Raw genomic sequence first — 21,169 nt, forward strand, 5'->3', positions numbered from 1 at the left:
AGGTCAGATCTATATTATTTTTGATACGTTGGTGAATGTTAAGGTCATCTGGGTAAGATCAGAGCTGGTAACTAACAATAAAGAGGTGACACCTTCTTACAACTGCCTTTGAATGCAGCTTGTGGTGCAGCTTCTCTCTCTCTCTCTGTGAAGTTTAATGTTCCAGCATAAACCACTGCTGCTGTGGTGGCAGTTTCACCTGAAATAGAGTTTTAAAGTTCGCCATCATGCAACTTTGTGCTGCCATCTCCCAGACGACTGCGTGTGCAAGTGGCACACTCAGCTAAATAACGATGTAGCTTTCATCTTCTCCTAATGGGCTCCTTTCCTTGTACTTATCTCTGGTGTAAATCATCCATTCTGGCAAGGCTGGCCAGAGGACACAAGTCCAGCTAGGGTCACAGTGAATGCTTCTTTCTCGTTTGTTGCCCCAAGGTATGTTACACCTAGTGAAGTCAAGTCTGTTTTATTTCAGCTATCACTGCCGTCCATATGATGCTGCTGCCTGTAACTGGGAAAGTCCAAAAGGAATGGAATGGAATGGAATGGAATGGAATGGAATGGAATGGAATGGAATGGAATGGAATGGAATGGAATGGAATGGAATGGAATGGAAGTGTCAACAGCAGCCTGAGTCAACTCCATCTTCTCTGAGCTGGCAATGCAGGGCCATGAGATCCAGGTGAAGTCACAACCTGTAAGTGCTTACCCTAGCTTGTGAGCTCCCTGCTGTCCTCAATCTCTGCTTGCTGCTCAGTGTGCTGCAGTGGGAAGGAAATATTTGCAGCCTGGGACTGCAGCCCATGCTCCTGGCCTGGGGGGACTTACCTGCTGCTAACTCAGGATCACACGTGAGCAGATAAGCCAAAATTGGATCCACGCATTGACAAAGATAGAGAGACTCTGCTCTAGTCTGTTAGCGTCACAAGGTGTAAAGCATAAGCAACTGCAAGTTTCAACACAAAATTTTAATTCCCTTTTGTTTTGCTCTCTGATCAACTTAGCTGACTTCCTTCATACTCCTTAGCAAAACAAGGGTCAGGATTTGGAGTGATAGGTGCTCCTTGGTCTTCATCAGTGCCCAGACAGCTGCAGAGGACTCTTGCCACAAAGCCAGGGAAGTCCTCATTTAGAGGATGGGGAAGACAGAAATTACTCTCCTGGTGATGAGGGGAGAAACACTTCCTTCTGCCTGACATTATGCTATCCTTCAGCACTGCCCATATCAGGCGAGTCTGTCCTACCCACTGTCCCCCTCATTCATTTGCAGAAGAGTAGTTCAAAAGTCAGAGCTGCTGTTTGAGAGTTCATCTATCCCTTTGCTATTCTGCAGATAGGCCAAGACAACATCTTGTTAGTATTTAAATAAGCACATCCATATTTTTGCATGAAATTTGCAGTCATTTAAGCCTCGTGTCTGGTCACTGAAATTATCTGCTCTCTAACTCGAGCTTTGCTTTTAAGCCTAACTAGAGCGTAACACTATTATGCAGTCATTGCCTCTCAAAGGAGGGATGATTCTGAGCCTAATCTGCCATTTCTGGACATTTTTTTTTCCCCATGTTGCTACTACACTGTGAAGTGCAGGAGGATTCTGCATCATTTACATGAAAATGAGGGATATCAGAAGGAAATTAGGAAAGGGAGGGGTGGAGTAGGGTGTGCCATATTTTGATGCTTCCCTAAGAGAAATTGCAGAGCAACCTGTCCTACTCTGTCTTGCTGGAAATGCATAGCCAGGGAAAGTTATGCACTGCCTAACTCCCTTGCAAATGCAGTTCCTTGTAAATGTGGACTGCGACTGAAATGCTCTTGGCTTCAGCTGACCCAACAACCTGGTGCTGCTGACTCCCCACCCACAAGTAAAAATTATAACTCATGTTGTAAGCCTCTGTGGCTCTAACCTTTCTGTGTTCAGATGGCACAGGGCTTTTGCATCTCCCTCTAGGGAAGGCAGACAGGTCACTGTTCTTGCAGACAACAGGGTATGCAGCTCTGGGATGCCAAAAGGTGTGTGTGATTCTGGGGTTTTGTTTTTTTCCCTTTTATTTTTTTAGGGGGCAGGGAAGGTTGTTTGCCACTCTTGTTTGCATTAGAGCTTGCAGGCGCTTTATGCCAACCAACAATATGCATGCCACAAAAATGCCAGCTGATGTGCAAGTCAAAGAGCTGTAGCTATCACTGGGCTGTATTTTTGGAACTGACTTGGATCCAAGGTTTGCATATTTTGAACAAACCCACACTGGTGTAGATCGACACAGACAAGTCCTCCCCCCATTCTGCTGAGTGACTGACTCTTCCCCAGACCCGCTCTCTCTTGATCTCCTCAGAGGTAACTCGACTACGGCTTCAGGGCAGAAAATGACAGTCCAAAATGAGCTGAAGAAAACCCTCCAGACTATATCTCCTCCTCTCCATTACCTTAAAAAAATTAAACTTCTGTTTAGTCTGAAGAGCTTCTGTTGCTCGCGAACCATATCTCCTAATAAGTTTCTTAGAGAAGCATTTTTCTCTATGCAAGTAATTTAAGCCTTACATGCCCTCTAGCTATTTTTTAATTAAAAGAAAAATAAAAAAAATCTTGGCCCAAGTAGGGGGCTTAGGCTGTTGATTGACTACAGCAAGGAATTTTGTAGGAATTTTGAATTCTGCACTGCCACATATGAAGTGAGCCCTATAAGTATAACCTCGACCTGAGGCTGGGATTTTTAAAATTAGATCCTTAATAAGAAAGGGAAGAAATAAATTTGACTTTGAATAAGCATAATGCAATTTCCCTTCACACAAATTGCTCCTTTATTATAGCACAGATATTCACATTTATCAGTCTAAATACTCAAGTCATATGCAACTTCATTTTGCTGGACTAAGCTCAGCCCTATCCAAGAGGGAGTCCATTGCTACAGCAGTTTAATTCATAGGTGCTCGTTGTTTATGCTGCCATAGCCCACCAAACTCACAGGGCCAGCAGCTCCCCTCCTCTCCCTGTGGCTGAGCCAGGACTGTCTCTGTAGTAAAATCACAGAACGGTTTGGGTCGGAAGGGACCCTTAAAGGTCATCTAGTTCCAACCTCCCTGCAATGTGCAGGAACATCTTCAACAGGTTCTTTTTGCTCAGAGTCCCATCCAACCTGACCTTGAATGTGTCCAGCAATGGGACATCCACCACCTCTCTGGGAAACCTGTGCCAGTGTTTCACCACCGTGGTTGTAAAAGATTTCTATCTTATATCTAATCTAGAGTTACCCTTCCTCAGTTTGAAGCCCTTCCCCCTTGTCTGTCACTGCATGCCCTTGCAAAAAGTCCCTCTCCATCTTTCTTGTAGGCTCCCTTCAGGTACTGGAAGGCCACAATTAAGTCACTCTGAAGCCTTCTCTTCTCTACGCTGAACAATCCCAATTCTTACAGTCTGTCTTCATAGGAGAGGTTCTCCATCCCTCTGATCATCTTGATGTCTCTCCTCTGGACTTATTCCCGTGGTCCATGACTTTCCTGTGCTGGGACCCCAGGCTGGCTGCAGCACTGCAGGTGGGGTCTCACCAGAGCAGAGCAGAGGGGCAGAATCCCTCCCTCCCCTGCTGCCCAAACTGCTTTGGATGCAGCCCAGGTTGTGCTTGTCTTTCTGGGCTGTGACTGTGTACTGCTGGGTCATGTCCAGCCTCTCACCCACCAGCACCCCCGAGTCCTTCTGGGCAGGGCTGCTCTGAATCTGTTCATCCCCAGCCTGTGTTGATATTGGGAATTTCCCCAACCCAGCTGCAGGACTTCGAATCTGGCTTTGTTATACCTCATGACATTCCCATGGGCCTAGTTCTTGAGCTTTTCCAGGTCCCTTTGGATGGCATTCCATCCTTCAGCTGGGTGAACTGCATCACTCAGCTCAGTTGCAAACTCGGTGTGAGGGTGCACTTGATCTCACTGTGTCATTGATGAAGATCCTAAATATCACTGGTCCCAATACAGACCCTTGAGGGACGCTACTTGTCATGGATGGACGTTGGGTGGTTGACTTCTGCCCTCTGGTTGCCACCATCCAACCAATTCCTTATCCATCTAACGGCCCACCCATCAAATCCCTTTCTCTCCCATTTACAGAGAACAATGTGGTGGGGTAATCATGTCAAAGGCCCAACAGAAGTCCATATAGACGACATCAGTAGCTCTCACCCTGCCCCTGATGAAGTCACTCCATTACAGAAGGCCACTACTTTGGTCAGGCAGGACTTGCCCTTGCTGAAGCCACACTGGCAGTCTTGAATTACCTCCCTGTTCTCCATGTGCCATAGTAGCAACCATCTGGTGCTGTGACGGTGCCATGCAGCTGGAATTTTTAATATTGTGGAGTAATTCTCCTTGATTTTCAAGAATATTAGGTTTTCACAGACAGGAGAGAAACTGAGGATGAAGGAGATAGACTCACTTATGCAGTCAAAAGCAAATCTATCCCCTTGCTGAACCTAATCCAAGGGATTTGGTGCATGCAGTATCTCAGAGCACACTTTCCCTGCTGTGCCATGCCTTCACCATGGCAATGGATATAAGGGCCCAGAGCTAGGGACTCCGTGGTCAAAGCATTCCTCTACTTGCAGCTTCTCTTGGTGGTTTCCATGGCCATGGGCAGCATCTTTTGTTCACCATTTCTGGCCTTTTCATTTCAGAGAAAGATGGCCAGGTTTCTGCCCTCTTTTAGCAAAATACTCTCATCAGGCTTACTAGGGAAACTAGGGCAAATTTAAAGGCTTGCCATGAAACAGGAAGGTACAATTGGGTTGTGTAACTTTACTTCCCTATCCTTGCTGGCAGCATGTGGATGCAGAGGCATCTCACCCCAGACTAGTGTGGGACTGGTAGTTGTGGGCAAGAGGCTGATGTCAGTAGAGGGCTTGGTTAACACAGCAGAGCACGTCCAGTGGGCAGAGTGACTTTATGTAAATTAACCAGTCAGGAAATAATTGATGGCAGAGCTGCCCCCAGAATGGTATTTGAGAGCTGTTTTCTCAGAATGGGCTGACTTTACACCAGTGGCTGGGGTAGAAAATGGCCCAAGATCAGATCAGCACTGTTTCACCAGTCTGTTTCCCACGCCTTCCTTTTCTTTTTCTTCTCTCTCGCTTTTTTTTTTTTTTTTTTTTTTGTTAAGGCTGACTTTCTTAGCTGAGAACAGGCTAAGTATGTCCAAAGCAACTCAGCAGCTGGTGAAGATAAAGTCAGAACTGTCAGAAAACACAGAGCAGAGGTATTTTTGCAGGTTGAAATGAAGGATCGGAGAGAGACAGATTTGGATTAAAAAAAAGGGAATTAACCTTGAACATCTCTCCAAAGTCTGATTTAAACATGAATCTCATTTAAATTAAAAAAAAAAAAAGGCAAAAAGTATAATTCACTGAGCGTCTTTATGCAGTGTCTGCAGTTTCTGGTTTGGGGAAGCGATGAGCTAAAGACAGCCAGAGTGCAAGAGAGTGGATCTGACAACAAACATCACCTGCACAGGGGCAGAACCCAAGAGTTCATTAAATTTTCCCCCAGGTTTGTGCCCTGTCCCCTGTCTGGTATGCTGGATTGATCATCAAGTGGATTATTATCCCCTTGAAAGTGCTGACAGAAATAATTCTTTGCAGCAGCACCAGAGACAGGCTCCTTACATACAGGGTTAGATGAACCCATGTCTTTGTTTAATATTTTGTGAGGTCCTGGTGAGGAATAATATTCCCTGTTAATCCCTGATTTAGGTGGAGCATGCCAGGATGAAGCTGCTTATCACAAGGGAGTGTTCCTTGGTGGATACTGTTTCACACAAGAAGTAGGTGGTGAGGGAATGGAGGACTGAGGAGGAGAAATGGCACGTGGTTCAGCCCGAATAGATGGCCGAGCAAAGAAAAGTGCAGTAAACTGCTTGCAAGTCAGGGAGGAGCACATAAATTAATCCAATTTCAAGGCAGGAACATGCAAAAATGTACCTCTAGCCCTTTACATCTTCATCAGTCTGTTTTTCTGATGCTTGAAATACCTTTTTTTCCACTACTTATTCTCACAACTTTCAAATAACTAGAGAAGGGGTAAGAGAGGAATCAGTTTTGCAGTGAGCTCTGAACACATCTAGAATGATGCTAGTAAACATGAGCTGATGAACCCCCATGTTTGGTTTTGTCTTCCTGAAGTTATACATCCCTCTTCTTCCATGCTGGAAACCTGTGAAGTGCTTTCTCAGTGATTAGTGATTATCCCTTGGAGAGAGGTCCAAGGGGTAATCCCTAATCTGTGAGATGGACAGATCAACAGGGATGCTTGGCCAACAAGGTAGGGTGGGATCTCAGGGGAGGAGAAGGAACTTACTTTATTTTGAAGCACTGCAGTAGCAAAGCCCTAGAGAGGTTTTCTGTTTGAGGTTGTTTGGTTTGGGTGATTTTTCTTCTAGTGGAAAACTGTGCTTTTTTTCCTATTTAATCAAAAGCCCAGTTTGCCTGATCGGTTTTGATGGAAAATTTTCACATAGGTCTTTGTTGTAAGACACCAACACGACAGAATTATCCCTTTATCTCAGCAGATGTGCTTTCCAGAAGGGGAACATCTCAGAGGATGAAAAACACAGCAGCTTTGCTGCCTTGGCTCTATCAGACAGGTTTTTTTATGATAGAGAATTTGTCTAAACAGATTCTTGTCATTAAAACTGAAATGCTTTGTGGATAGGTTTTGGATTTGCTCGAGTTTTTACTGCTAATTTTTTACTGCACAGTTATGTGCAGTGAGTCATTGTGCCTTCTGTAGTGACAGTATGTGTAGGGATATGGGATCAAGCCTCTGCTTTGTCCTTTACTTGAACTAGTTTGTCCTGAAAGGATTCAGATGAAGCCAAGTCATGATATGAAAGACTCCTGTTTCTGAGGCTGTCAGAGGTAGTACACTCTTTACATCTCGCATCTGGAATTAGAAAGTAGTGTTCGACCTAGAAAAAGAAGTTTTGGCCTGAGTCCAATTAAGCAGAAACCTTTGAGGGACTGGATTTTCTTTTCTGAGGACTACAAAAGAGACTCCAAAATGCCAGTGTAATTCTGCCACCAACCACAGTAGGAAAATCTTGCTTCTTGCCAGCACCAGAACCTTTAGAAAAAAATCTTAAGATATAAAAGCAAAAGTAGTAGTTTTCATTTGTTTTGAGGAACTCTGACTATTTTACCCAATTTTCATTCATGAAGCAAAACATCTGGATGTGTCTGCAAGTGCATCAGCTCACAGGCTCTGGGAAATGTCTGCCTGCTGTGTGTCCTTGCAATCCTCACTATTCAGTTGGTACTGGGAGCAGTGGCACCTCCCTGGTCAGCAACAGATGCATTTTTCAGCTTGTTTGTTTCTCACCTGTTGTGTTCTAGAAAACCCCATGGGTGCCCCAGATGGAAAATGTATATACAGCAATGGCTCTTCAGTAAGGACATCTGGGTATTTAGATTACAACCAGCAAGGACAAATCATTTGTGATCAGTGAGGAATCCTTTTGCAACAGGATATAATATATTGGTAAAAATCATCTTCCTGGGAGCCAGTGGAAGCACATTTTCTTTTCTTCTTCCCCAGCCATGTTCTCCTAGCTCTGGTCTCTGCTGATGAACAACTGCCTATGCAAAGGAGATTGAAAAGGGGATTTACTTTGATTAGACCAAAGCCTTTCCTAGTATTTTCAGTCATAAGTATGGCAGCTTTATTAAGCAGGAAAAGAAGATAAATACGAGTCACAGACTGACAAGAAACTCAATAGGAAGAGAGTAGAAAGTTCTGTTGGAAGCCATGCTCTAAGTTCAGTCTCTTTCTAGCAGTCTCTGATAATCTGCTCAGTTCGAAGAAGGTAACTTTCTGCAAATATCTGACAAATACGAAGTGAAGGATTTCAAAGGGATAAAATTAAAGCTTTAATTGCTGGGATAGAATTGAATTTATATTCCAACCAGTTAAGGCTGGGAGAATTTCCCCTCAGATTTTCTCTTTCTGTGACCTATTGGTTCACAGCCTTCAATGATCTCCTGCCAACCCTGAACCAAAAGGAAGAGAGGTTGTGAGCTGATCTTTTTCATACAGGGGAATAAAGCCAATTTTATAGGTCATAAATAGGTAGGGAAAGAGCTGAACACAGTTTGTTCTACAGTTTACCCAATGGAAGCTCTTGATTCATCATTTATTTAGGAACACCACTAACTCCTATCACCTTGTTACCCTGCTAGAATTCAAATTAAAAGAAGAAAATGTATGCAACAGTCATGACAGACACTGACTTTATATTACTCACTATGTCCTCCCTCAGTAGCATCATGAAATATTGATAGTAATAATTATTAATGTATGATTAATTATTAATAATGATAATCTGCAGATGAAAACTGAATATGACCCAGCAATGTGCACTCACAGCCTAAAAACCACCTGCACTCTGAGCTGCATCCAAAGCAGCGTGGCCAGCAGGTTGAGGGAGGTGGTTCTGCCCTTCTTCTTCACTCTGGTGAGACCCCACCTGCAGTGCTGCATCCAGCTCCAGGGTTCCCAAGCCTAAGAATGACATGGACCTGTTCTAACAGGTCCAGAGGAGGGCCACAAAAATGATCAGGGGCCTGGAGCACCTCCCCTGGGAGGACAGGATGAGAGTTGGGGTGGTTCAGCCTGGAGAAGGCTCTGGGAAGACCCTATAGCAGCACTATAGTACTTAAAGGAGGTCCACAGGAAAGCTGGGGATGGCCACTTTATCAGAACACAGTGGATGAGGGATAATGTTTTTAAATTCAAAGAAGAGAGATTTAGATTGGATATTAGGAAGAAATTCTTTATTATAAGGGTGGTGAGACACTGGAATAGGTTCCCCAGAGAAGCTGTGGATGCCCCATGCATGAAAGTTCTCAAGGCCAGGATGGACAGGGCTCTAAGCAACCTGGTCTAGTGGAAGGTGTCCCTGCCCATGGATGATCTTTAAGGTCCCTTCTGATCCAAACCATTCTATGATAATTCTTCTTTTCGGTCGTTTGGATGGGTAACCAGCAGCTCCAGCAAAGTCCTGTTGGCTGTTCAAGGCATTTAAATTTCAGATGGAAGAAGTAGAGAAGGGATGTTTGGAAAGAGCAGCTTGAGCAAAGAGGCAAAGGTCTGGTCTTTATGACGGTGAATGGCAAGGCCAGCATTGTTACCTGGGGCCAGCCAGTGGCAGAGCCTAGAGCAATGATCAGTCCAGACTTTCTTTTGCCTAATAGGACAAAAACCACTGCTTGATGTTCAGATGTGATTCAGATAAGAGGTTGCAAAGACATAATTTAGCTAGAATTTTATGAAGGAATAGTTATTCCCCATCACAAAAAGTTACATACATGTGTTTTTAGCACGATTGCAATGTATGTGCTAATGAATTATAGAAACATGTAACATACCTTACCCAGATTTTATATTTTCATCTGTGAGCCTTATATGTTATTATGGAATGTGTTGACTAGTTTTCTTAAGATACAAAAGAGAGTACAAAAATGCCTTTTGGTACCTTTTCCCAAAAATGACATTTTGCTTGCTATTCACCTTATCCCTCCTGTGCTGGTCTGTAAGTTTTTCTATCTCTGCTATACATCAAGTTCTGGATGTAAAGGGATGCATCCTTTCTGGGAACTGTCATACTCTATGTAATGTGGAGATAACAGCCCAGGACAAAGAGAAGCTTGAAAGTTTCCAGGAAATATACTGCAGCTTCATAGATGTGTTCCCTGTTGGATGCACGTTTGAGGATAATAGGGCCAAGAGGGAGTTGACCCATGCTGGAAAAGACTGGTGTAAAGGCTTTTTGAGATGGGACTACAGGAAAATCTGGTCAACTTCTAACATGATTTTTATAGGATTTATGTTCCTTACCCTAGAAATCTATGTGCTGCTTTATCTATCTGATGTGTCTCCCTCAGGTTTGGATGGTGTGTTCCACAGACAGCTTTTCTCCTGAATTAAATCCCCAAAGCATTTAATCTTGAGACAAGATTGCTAGTTCATTTTCAGTAAGGCTTAGTGCAGAACTGTGCTGTTGAATGATATTTCATTATCTGTCACAGCAATAACTGAGAGGGGAAAATAATTGTATAGGGACTAGAATTTGGTGAAATTATCTCTGCATCTGACCAAAGTATGACAAAAGACAGTGTGTTTAACAGCGTAATAAAAGTTGCATGTGTCTTTTTTCCTCCAAGTGAAGGACGAGACACTGTGGTGTGTCTGAGGACTTACCCTTCATCGTCTTTGAAATCTGGTGAGATGTAAGAACCACTTAATTGCTACACCAGCCACAGGCGTTTTCTCTGGCCATTTCACACCCTTGAGCACTCACAAGAGTGGTGCCATTTTGTGACCACAGGACTGTGGTTACAGCATGAAAATACAGTAGTTTTTGATTCTGTAAGAGAACAAAATTATGGTGGTGATTAATCCAGCAGCCATGAAAGCAGCTTCCGTATCGTCCCCTAGGAAAAAGAGGAAGAAAATGTATTTATTCTGAATGAGTGAGCTTGAAATTTAGTCAGGTTTTTAAGAGAAATGGTAAGACCAGACACTACTTATTTTTTATCATTGTTTAAACACGGGGTTTTTTTGCAAATTGCTAGTCCACTCCCCCATGATAGGTAGATAGATAGGTGGAAAGAAAATCATTGTGGAAAATATGTTCTGCCACAGTAATATATAATTATGTGACAAAAAATACATCAGCCTGTGCTGCAGGCAAGATATTGTGTCTCATTAGTGTTTGGTGGACTCGATCACAAATAACATGTTTCAAAACTGTCAACTCCCTCTAATTCTTTTTCTATACTTATACTCACAGTCACATTCAAAATGAGCAGATTTCTGGAAATGCACTTCATCTGGCCAGCCCTGTTTCGAATTATTTGCTTGTGTAATTAAAGGAACATGTCCTTCTGCAGCTGCAGTTTGAGGGACTAAAAGCAGGCAGGCTGTTCTCAGTAAGGGAGCAGTCATTTTTTACTCAGTTAATGATACCAAAGTGTCCTGTGTGCTGTGTGTTATGATAACTGGCTTAATGCACCTTTCAAAGACCAGTGCTGGCCATGCCAGGTACTCCTGAGACGCACGGGCCAGAAAGCCAAGACATCCCATTTGAGATCAAATATTTTCCTCTGCTGGTTGAAACTGAATGCAGCAAAGCCATTAACAATAGCAGACTCACCCTGAGCCGTGGATCTGTGCCTTGATGCTGATACACTGCAGGATGAAAAGAGTGAGCAACCTGCAGCTGAGGGTGCAATCTCATTTTTTTTCAGCAGTACTGCTGAAATAGATGCAAGCTTCCATTGTTCAGTCCCTCTGAACTTAACAGATGAGTTCCCATCTGTTAAGGCAGTGGAGGGAGAGAGAGGGTTTTTTCCTTGATATCTGCAGGTATTTTGAGACGTGATTGGTTTTAATCCCATAGTTTTTAGTACAGCCAAAGCATGTTGATTGATTTCTCATTGTTTCTATTTTCTTGAAAGACCAGTGTATGAAGTTTGACGTGCCATATTCTCAGAGACAGACAATAATAAAGCATACCCCTTCGACCTTTTCAGTTGCCTGCACTTTAATTTACTGGCTATTCTCATTCCCTTCTCTTTATGGCCCCTCAATATAACTGGCAAGGAGAAAATAGACAAGGCAGCTAGAAAAAAATGCAGATTATTTAAAAGGATAAAGACTGGCTTTGTCATTCTGTTTAAAGTTTATGATGTTTTGTGTGTCCTATTGGTCATTAAAGTCATGATAACCCATTCTTAGCTATAGCAATTCAAAGTGGCACAAGTTCAACGTCATTTGTAGTGGTTTATGGGTCAGCATCCAGTTACAGTAGAGGGATTGTAATCTGGATTAAGTTTTGTAGGAATCAAAAGATTTTTCTCTGAGTTTTGTAAAAATCAATGTGATTTGTTTGAAAGTGGCTGTGTGGGCACTTGCCTGACCACTGCTCTGACTCTGACACTGCTGGTTAGTGGAAAATCAGGGGAAAAATAATCCCATTATGGCTTTTCCCCCAACCACTTTGACTCACAGCAGCTAACCCTGCTGCAGGTTGTGGCAGATTTTCTCCACCACATGGTCATGAAGATAGTGACTTTTCTGACTAATGCAGAGAGTTGAAAAGGGGTAACCAGCTGGCTGTGATCTTTCTCCATGGACTTGTGAAATACAAGCAGCAGTCAAAACTGCATCATGAGATACTCACTGTGTTTAGTTGTTATCAGCGCCCCACAGAAATTCTGATCATCCTTCAATTTGGTGAAAGCCTAGGGGGAATTTTCACAGTGAGAATGGCAAAAGGAGGACGAAATGCTCTGTTGAAAGACTTATTTGTCTGAGTGGGAAATAGTGACAGCAGAGCCTAGATTTTTGTGGTAGAGCTTTGAGAGAGAGGATAGTTTCCTTTTTCTGGTGGTTCTGAAAAGCTCTGAGTTGGAATCTATGCACTAAAAAGAACAGGAGTAATGGAAAGGTAAAAAATGAAAAAAAAAATAGCAGCTTTGGTCATTTGGTTTGTTTTGTTTGCTTTTCATCTAATCATTTTGATTTCAGGCTTCCTGTTTTTTTGTTTTTTTGTTTTTTGTTTTTTGTTTTTTTTTTTTAATTTTTATATCTCTGTAGGGTTGCAATAAAATATACAACCAGGAGAATGAGGAAGGGTAGCCAAAGCTTGATTACGTTCTGCTGCTCACTGCATAGATTTGTGCATTGTTAAAGCAGAACGGACTGGGATGGTCTTCTAAACTGAGAAGAATGCATTAAATTTTACCCACTGAATCCTGCTCCAAGTCTAACAACCGAGGCCTGAACTAACTCAAAGCTCTTAGAGTAAATATTCAGTCTTGATTTTGAACACTTACAAGGATTTACAAAGATCTAGACATCTTCAAAATATAAGGAGACTGAGACCACCATCCTCTGGATATTCTCAGAAGAACCTCCATCAAGACCCGTGGATATTCTGCCAGTTACAAACTCAGTTAAAAGAAAAAGCAAATGGAAACACATATGTCTCTTTTTCACTATTAGTCCCACTATTCTGAGTTCAAATTACAGCCTGCAGAGGTAGGAATGATGTGTCTGATAAACTGAAGGATCTTAGAAGCACTAGGAATGTCTTTTCTGCTTGGATAAATTAAAGCAGTGGTGAACTACTAATCCTTTGCCTTCAGTTTTAGAAAGCAGAGAAGAAGCCAAGAGGAAATCCTACCTCATGAGTCTGTAGAGCCTGGCATCACGTGACATTTCTCCCAGGGTGGCATGGCTCAGGCATCAGTGTCTGGTAGTGCTGACTGCACAGACATCGCTTCACTTGGAGAAAATCAATGGGATTCACTGTGGAGTGAAGCGTTACCAGCCAGGTAAAAATGTCAGAAGGAAAGGATGCAGTTATTTGGCAGGGCTATCTGAAAATTTTCCATCCTAGTGCTTTTCTACTGAAACCTGTGGGTTTTATTAAAGCCTTTGTTCTCCTTAAGCCAAAGTTATTGTCCAGAGCTTGAACGTGTTGTTTTCATTTTGGCTTTGAAAAATTCTGGTTTTGTTTGGGGCAAGACAAAATGAAGGTCTGAGCTAAAAGTCAAAACTCAGCAAAAAACTCGAACAAATTCAATCACAAGGCATATTTCTACAGAAAGAGATAAATCTGGATTCCAATTATGTTTGTTTAACTTTTTTATCAGTTAGTTCTAGCTTTCTTAAAATATATCAGGATTTTGTGGGTATTCTCTAAAGAACTGGGCCAAAAAAAAAAAAAAAAAAAAAGAGAATTCAGAATATGAGTTGGTTTTGAAATATTTGATACTTGAAAAAGAGGGAGCTCAGACTATGGTTTTACAGGTATAGCCATTTGTCCCAGTTTTCTCCAGTGACATAAATTAGCTCAGCTCTTTTGCAGTCATGGGATCAAACTCCAAGCTGATATGAATCAAAGCACCTCTATTGTTGATAGCCAAATTTATGTCTGGAATGAAAAGACTCTCTTCATGAAGTCAGGTGGACCACATCTGCAGGGGTGTAAACTTCAATTCATGAAGTTACCTGATGCAGATCAATGGCAGATTTGACCTATTTGAGGCTTTATTGAACAGTCTGAATCATTGCTGAGTTGTCAGCATGCAGTTCAGCAACTGAGAAGCTTTGAGCAGGGTAGCTTGGTCAGACATTGTTAAAATTAATCCTTGGAGGTGTTTACTCTGTTAATGTTGTTCTACATAGAAGAGCTGAAAAGGGGTGAGATTGGAACAGTATTTGCTGATAATGCAAATTATACTCTCAATAGGATAAGGATACAGGAAATGACCTTATATCTATACATTCTCTGCTGGCAGCTTTTAATTCTCTATTCTGTCTTTTTTCTCTTGGATGACTTACTGTTGCACCAAGTGATCTGCAGACACTGTCATGTGTGTGGGATGGAAGGACAGAAAGCCCCAAGTCTTTATGCCCTGATATACAGAGAGAGCTCAGAAGGAGAAAGATGCTTTCTTCTACTGTGATTTCTGCTTTGTGCCCAAGCAGCTGCCTTCTGGTGCTTCTCAGGGTATTTTTAGAGTGTGGACATACCTTAAAAACTAGTCTGAGCCTTTGCATCCACAAGCTTCTTCATAGACATGAATCCTTAGTGAAGATCAAAGAAATACTGGGAGAGGAGAAACTGTTTCCTCAGCCCAGCTCCTGACTCTGTCATTGTCCTATTCAAAGAGGATTTCATAATTCTCACTGGCATAACCTGTCCAGAGAGCCCATCTGAAAAATATTCTCAACAGATAGTGCGGTATCACCTGAGTGGGCACCCTTATGTTCCCTTAACCACCTCTAAAAGGATACATTTAAGACAGAGTTTTAATTCTCTGCTGAGTCCTTCCACCTTCCCCTGCATACACAGACTCTGTATTTCAGCCACCACTGGCTCTGAGGAAACAGGATAGGGTTATATCTTACCACCTGCAGCAAACAACAGCAGATGCCATCATAGCAGCAAGAGGCAGTCATGGCATGTCAGCAACATTTTATTCAAGTCCTTGCACCCTCCCCTGTCGGGGAGGTATGGGTTTATAGCTGACAGAAACTGAGCAGCAAAACCCAGGTTCAGAAAGCCCACTGAGAGTCTGAAGGACGAGTGCTGGGTGCTTTTTTTGCCTGAGCTCGTGTTACCGACACACAGTTGAGTTGTGGTGTGTTTAGAAAGCTCACATTTCAGTTTCCATCAAATTGGTGCAAATTAATATATTAATTTAATTTTCTCACTCTCAAAAACCTTCAAACAAGGTTTTCCAGTCTTTCTATTTCAGTTTCAAGCTAAATTTATAGCTTTGAGGTTTGTACTTTTAAGCATTAATTTGGGTATTTGCCTTATATGTTGCCTTGACTAAGCAACGCAAGGAAATATAACATTAGAAGATCCCTTGTCAGAAGTTGGCTCCTATTTTCATTGGCAGAGCTTGGAGAAGTAGGTAAACTTTCTGGGAAAGATGGTAAGACAGTTTTCTGTTGGAGGTATCCTTTTGCAATTCTCAGCCTGTGATTGTCATATTTAAAAAAACGGAAATAATTCAAATGCAAGATGGTGGCATTTATAGAATCAGAAGTGCTGCTTAGAATATTTCTTGACTATTATGACAGTCTTTCTGCTATGCCCATTAAATTTCCTGCAAATGTCTCCCAAATGACTCCTGCACAATATACTAATGAACAAGAAGGATTTAAAAAAACCTACTATGAGGAACATCTACTCTTCCAAAATTATTTCAGCCTTTCTGACTTCTGCTATGAGTAAGTGTGTTCATTTAGGTACATTTCTGGAAAGACTTGGGCTTACCCCTGCTTGCAGAAGGATGGTGTATCCCATCCTCTGCATAGTGGCTCTCAAACTGGGCTCTGCATTTTCCATGATGGCAGACTTCTATCCTCTGAATTCCTTGGAGAATTTCTTTGGAGGTAGTTACTTGCTAAGATATACCAGTGCTGCTCAGTTTCAATTTGGAGTACTCTTTTAATGTTCCAGATAACTTGGATTTAAGAATAAAAACGCATATTCACTTTAAGGTGTAGTTTTTCAAATGGGAACAAAATTAAGGATATACTTAATGAAGAGTCTGCTTGACTGCTTCTACCTCCTCTTTGGCTAAATTAAAATCTCTATTAATACAAGATGCAACTTTACTACCTACAAAAAAATGTGATCATGTTGCTGCTTTTGTAGCATAATTTTTTTACTTTCCTAATTACATGGCTTCATAAACTAGGATTATAAGAATGCTATCTATCAGGACTTGTAATAAAATTAGAAGTGCTGGTCAACTACATAATCCATGTTGCTTTTGTATAACCTCTTGCTGTAAAGGCACCAAGGCAGATAAGTAGGGTGATGAGATAAAGTGTATGTTCTGCTATATTAATATAGCTTGAGATGAATCTTTTCTGATTCATGAGATGTTTTTTAGCGTAAATCCAAAATAAATTTATTTTGCCAGCAAAGTTCAAAAAATAATAATAAAAAATTACTTCTTCCCACTCAGCTGACATCAGTAGATGTGTTTGCCTCACCTAGAATGCTATACGATATTCCAAATTTATTGTGACTGTAAACAACAATTCTGCTTGCTTTATGGCTTTCCTGGGCTCCAACAGTAAAACACAATATCTCTATCTGGTTGGAATTATGTGTTATAACAGTTTTATGGTGGGGGGAATAAAGCTCTGATAAAAATAAAATAGAGTTTTGCTTTTTTGTGTGACCTTGTCATTTGAAAAAACATTGCACTCTAACGAGATATAATTTAAAAGACCTCTGGGAGCAAATTGAGTTTACTGAGGTATTTCTGAGAGTAATTACTTACTGTGAGTTGTCAGTGCACTCTGTTACAGATCCTTTCCTAGCAAATGTAGATATCTGGGACTGTGTAGAATGGATTAAGGCTCCTACCATTAACGTTTGATGGGAGACAGTAGTGAAAAAGATGGATGCTTATATAACTGACATTTCCAGCATTTATGGCCATAGACTAAAATGCCAGGCGCATAATTTCAAGCAAAATGGCAGACCCAACTCAATAATATTTAATGATGTAAGAGACCTTGGCTGGGAGAATAGCTAACGGAAGTCATTGCACTGCATTTATCGAATTGTTAAAATGAGTTGAATAATAATTGTGTTGGGCAGGAGTTTTGTTTTAGAAATTTATTTCTGTGATCTGGTACTCCAAAAATAAATTATTTCTCATTCCAGTCAACACAAAATACAGCAAAAGATTTCAAACTAGCTAACTTGATGGCTAGATTTTTACGCTGACTTTGTCCTGTGTTTACAGCACAGAAATATATTCAATAGCTCAGACACAGTTTGGAAGATTGGATGAGATTGATTGGACAAGCAAGTGAAAGATAAAATGGCCTTCCAGAAGAATCTCCTTTTAGTGTTTGACTCCTTGCAAAGTTGGGCCTTTTTGTCTATCATCACACATCTAGGAATGTTCAGATTTAGATTCTGTGGAGCTTGTTCCAGAGATACTTGTGAGCCAGGACTATGATATCACTGAGAACGTCAGGAAACAGAATATTAACTTCTTCTGTTAATACTTTAAAGTATTAACCATTCTGTTAAGACTTTAGCCTTGAATAGGCAGAAGGGACTCGAACTGATGGAGAATCTCAAATTGGTAGAGGTCTGTAGGGGTCTTGTTACCAGATCTGCGGCCACAGAGTCTCCCATGGGTCTTTCCCAGGCAGTGCTTCTCCCTGTGGAGGGCACAGAACAAAGGTGGGCTTGAGGAGGAAGTGGGCACGACCTACCATTTCCAGCCAGAGGATTGTGCAGGCTTTCCAGAAGTTTACAAAGGAAAAATGAACAGTATATGCATTCAGGTTCAACTACAACAAAAAGCCCCCCTCAAATTCTTACTTTTTAAAAGAGAATTTTTAAAGCATTTTGTCTCTTCAAAAATCCAAATGTCTCAATTTGAGTATTCTGAGTATTCTACTTATAAAAAAAAGGAAAATTTGGGATTGGGAAGAAATAAGAGAGACTCATTTTTTCTAAAGCCAAGATAGTCTGGAATTTTTCAGGTCAAACCAAAACCAGATACACTAGGTAAACAAACAGATCACTGATTTGGTGTATACACCTCTCTATCAGCATGGATTAGCTTCTTTTAGCTGTATATGGAATAATCATCCAGGCACCTCTTTAGCTTTAACACTCAAGAAGGTGCAGCAATTGAAGACATGAGGTAAGTGGAGGGGTAGAAGTTCCCTAAACAGCCCCCTTCTGTTGACTGCATCCTTAGCACACCTGTGCACCCTGCTGCCCTCCACAATATCCTGCCCCCCTGAAGATTCCTTTCCAATGAATACAATCCCCTTGTTCCCCAGCAGGAGTGGGAGACAGAGTATCCCATTTGACAGGGTTTCAGCACAGGCTTTACTTTTATTTTTGTGCGCTGTCACCTTGAGGAACCATTTTGATTCTGCTCACCATTGACCAAGCTTTCCCCCCTGCTTTTTTTTTTTTTTTTTTTTTTTTGCACATAAATTTGTCAAAGCTGCATTACTGTCAGCGGGCCATGACATAGCTCTTAGCAGTACTTAGTAAGTCTTTCTGTTCTGTCAGAAGTAAAACCAAGCCAGGAAATAGCCACACTCCACATCTGAGAAGTGTAGACCAGGTTAACACAAAACTTATGGGGACTTGAGCTGAACTGCAGAATGTCTTAAAATAGTTCAAGCGTGGGAGGAATGGAAAGGCTGTTGTTAATAGATCTCATAGGTAGGGTTGCTATAAACCCCCAAGAAATGAAGTGGTGGAAAGTTTCCAGATACTAGAGAAGTTTTAGGGGGCATTTCAAGAGCAATGATTAAGTACTTATTTTTAGTCTTGCTTGTTCGGTACTGAAAGAATCTACTTGACAATCTGAACAGTTTTCTGAGCTGGTAAAATTCCTGGGGTAGAGTAAATGGCAGTCATAAGTATAAATTCTTATAAATGGCAAAATTTCCTCTCACTTCAAGAGGAATAGGATATTCCTGTAATATGAATTTCTGAAAATTTAAACTAAGCTTCTCTTGTTTCAGAACTGCCTAAAAAAAACCCAAAGGAGTTGGAAATTCCCCCCTGGAATACATCTCCAGGGTCACTTAATTCTCTGGATCCTACCCAACTGCTATTGAAGTTAATTGAAAAAACTCCCATTGACTTGAAGAGGTTTTGGATCTGACTCAAAAGGCTCTTAGTGGCAGCAGATTACAAGAAGGAACCCCACTGTGCAATTCCAGCCATCTGCCTATGGGTAAGCATTTATTGATACAAATGCATTTGCTTGGGGTATGTCATGAGGCGCTTCAGTCCCAATTAGGCAGTATTTCAGAATGAAGGAGATCTCCCCCTCCCATCTGAGGTCTTTGTTATCAGACATAAGTTCTGAGCTGGTGAGCTATAAAGTATCAATAGAAGTTTACCCACAGCAATGTCACAAGTTCCTCCTGTGTTCTGGGTATGTAAAAAGATCAGCTAGTGCTGGGTTAAGCTGGTGTTCAGATTGCTGTCTGTCTGCATTAGACAGGACAAAATCTCGTCATTTCCATCTCAAACCCATGCTCAGTGATACCGTTCTCATTATCAATCTTTTACTATATCATCTCTGGGTTAAGAGAATTGGGAAATAAAACCGAGTGTAATATATAAGGACTTTCTTAATTAGCACACACAGCTGTGTGTTGCCCTTTTCATCTAAAACTGGTAAAGAAGGAGCATGATGTGTGTGGAAAGCGTGTTTGAAGGATGGTTGTCTCCAGCAGCATTGCAACATACCAGAGAATCAAATGAGTTTTGATGTAAAACACAGCCAGAGACTGTGTAAATTGCCCCAGCTGATTAGGAAACAGGGAAGCTGTTAACATCCTGGAACAATGCATGTAACAAAATTGCTCACTGGTGTGGCTTTGGAGGAGAGCAACTGATCAGCCTCATCGCGTGCCAGGCCTCAGTGGTGTCCTGTACACACTTTAATCATCAATTACTGTAATGCTGGGGCAACCCACTATCAACTTAATTATTGTCTGGAGTTCTGGGCCATAGGTGGCTCCTCTAGGCTATGTTACATAGAAAATCAAATCAGCTGGTGTGCAGGCTGGAAGGGACTGTGCCACAGCCTCTGTCTCAGGGTGTAGGCACTACTGGAGCTCGTGCTGAAAGAGTCTCAAAGTCTTACTCTGTCAGACTCTGCACATATGAGGAAGAGACATTCCCTAGTCAGGGAACCCACTGCACAAGTTGAAAAAGAGGCAGCAATATATTTCATAGGCTTGGGGCAGCTGTGTGCTGCCACAGGAGGCAGATGTAGCAGAAGGCACTTCTGGTTATGAAAGCAATTTTTTTCCCTTGACGATGAGTATGAGAGCAGCATAAATTTTGCACCACGACAAAAATCACAGCAGGAAACTCAAAATGGAGTGTAGCCCAAACTCACAGAGTCTCCCAAGACTCTTTTATTTTACTTCAGTCAGTTTAGTTAAGCCCTTGGGCTCTTCTCCAACCAAGTGTTTGTCTGCCTCTAGACATGAGAATCTGCTACTAATCTTATTTCTGTCCTGGGCTAGATTGAGTCCTTGATAGGAATTTCCAGTATGGATAATACAGAGCTTTTGTTGCTTGTGGGTTTTTGCTTGTATTCTTTAGAAAATATTCAACATCCCTGGTTTTGCCCAACAAACAGTTTAATAAACATGCCTCTAAGCAAGAAAGAAATTTCTCTGCCTGGAGAGAGCCTTTAGTTCAGCTCTGAAAAATGGTTGTGATCAAGAAGCCAGTGATACAATAGATTCAATTTTACTCTGGACTGCAGTTGCCATATAGTACCAGGGCTTATGGAATCACGGAATGGTTTGGGTTGGAAGGAACCTTAAAAATCATCTAGTTCCAAGCCCCCTGCCATGGGCAGGGATACCACCCCAGATCAGGTTGCTCAGAGCCCCATCCAATCTGGCCTTGAACACTTCCAGTGATGGGGCATCCACAGCTACTCTTGGCAACCTCTGCCAGTGCCTCACTACACTCTAAGTAAAGAATTTTTTAATAACATCTATACTAAATAGCTCTTCCTTTAATATAAAACCACTCCCCTTTTCACTCCCTGTCCATGTAAAAAGTGGCTTTCCCTTTTAT

The 21,169-nt window shown here is 41.7% G+C and overlaps 1 long non-coding RNA gene across 2 annotated transcripts in view; it reads left to right on the forward strand.

Moving 5' to 3' along the window:
- Positions 1–21,169, forward strand: part of LOC138109496 (uncharacterized) — a 299,865-nt gene that overhangs the window by 274,506 nt on the left and 4,190 nt on the right. For both annotated transcript variants that reach the window (XR_011150523.1, XR_011150522.1), the window contains 3 exons: positions 476–697; positions 13,182–13,370; positions 19,081–19,295. This is a non-coding gene — a long non-coding RNA (uncharacterized lncRNA). The remainder of the gene's footprint in view (positions 1–475; positions 698–13,181; positions 13,371–19,080; positions 19,296–21,169) is intronic.

This window comes from Aphelocoma coerulescens, chromosome 4, assembly GCF_041296385.1.
Source record: "Aphelocoma coerulescens isolate FSJ_1873_10779 chromosome 4, UR_Acoe_1.0, whole genome shotgun sequence".
In the NCBI taxonomy this organism is placed as follows: domain Eukaryota; kingdom Metazoa; phylum Chordata; class Aves; order Passeriformes; family Corvidae; genus Aphelocoma; species Aphelocoma coerulescens.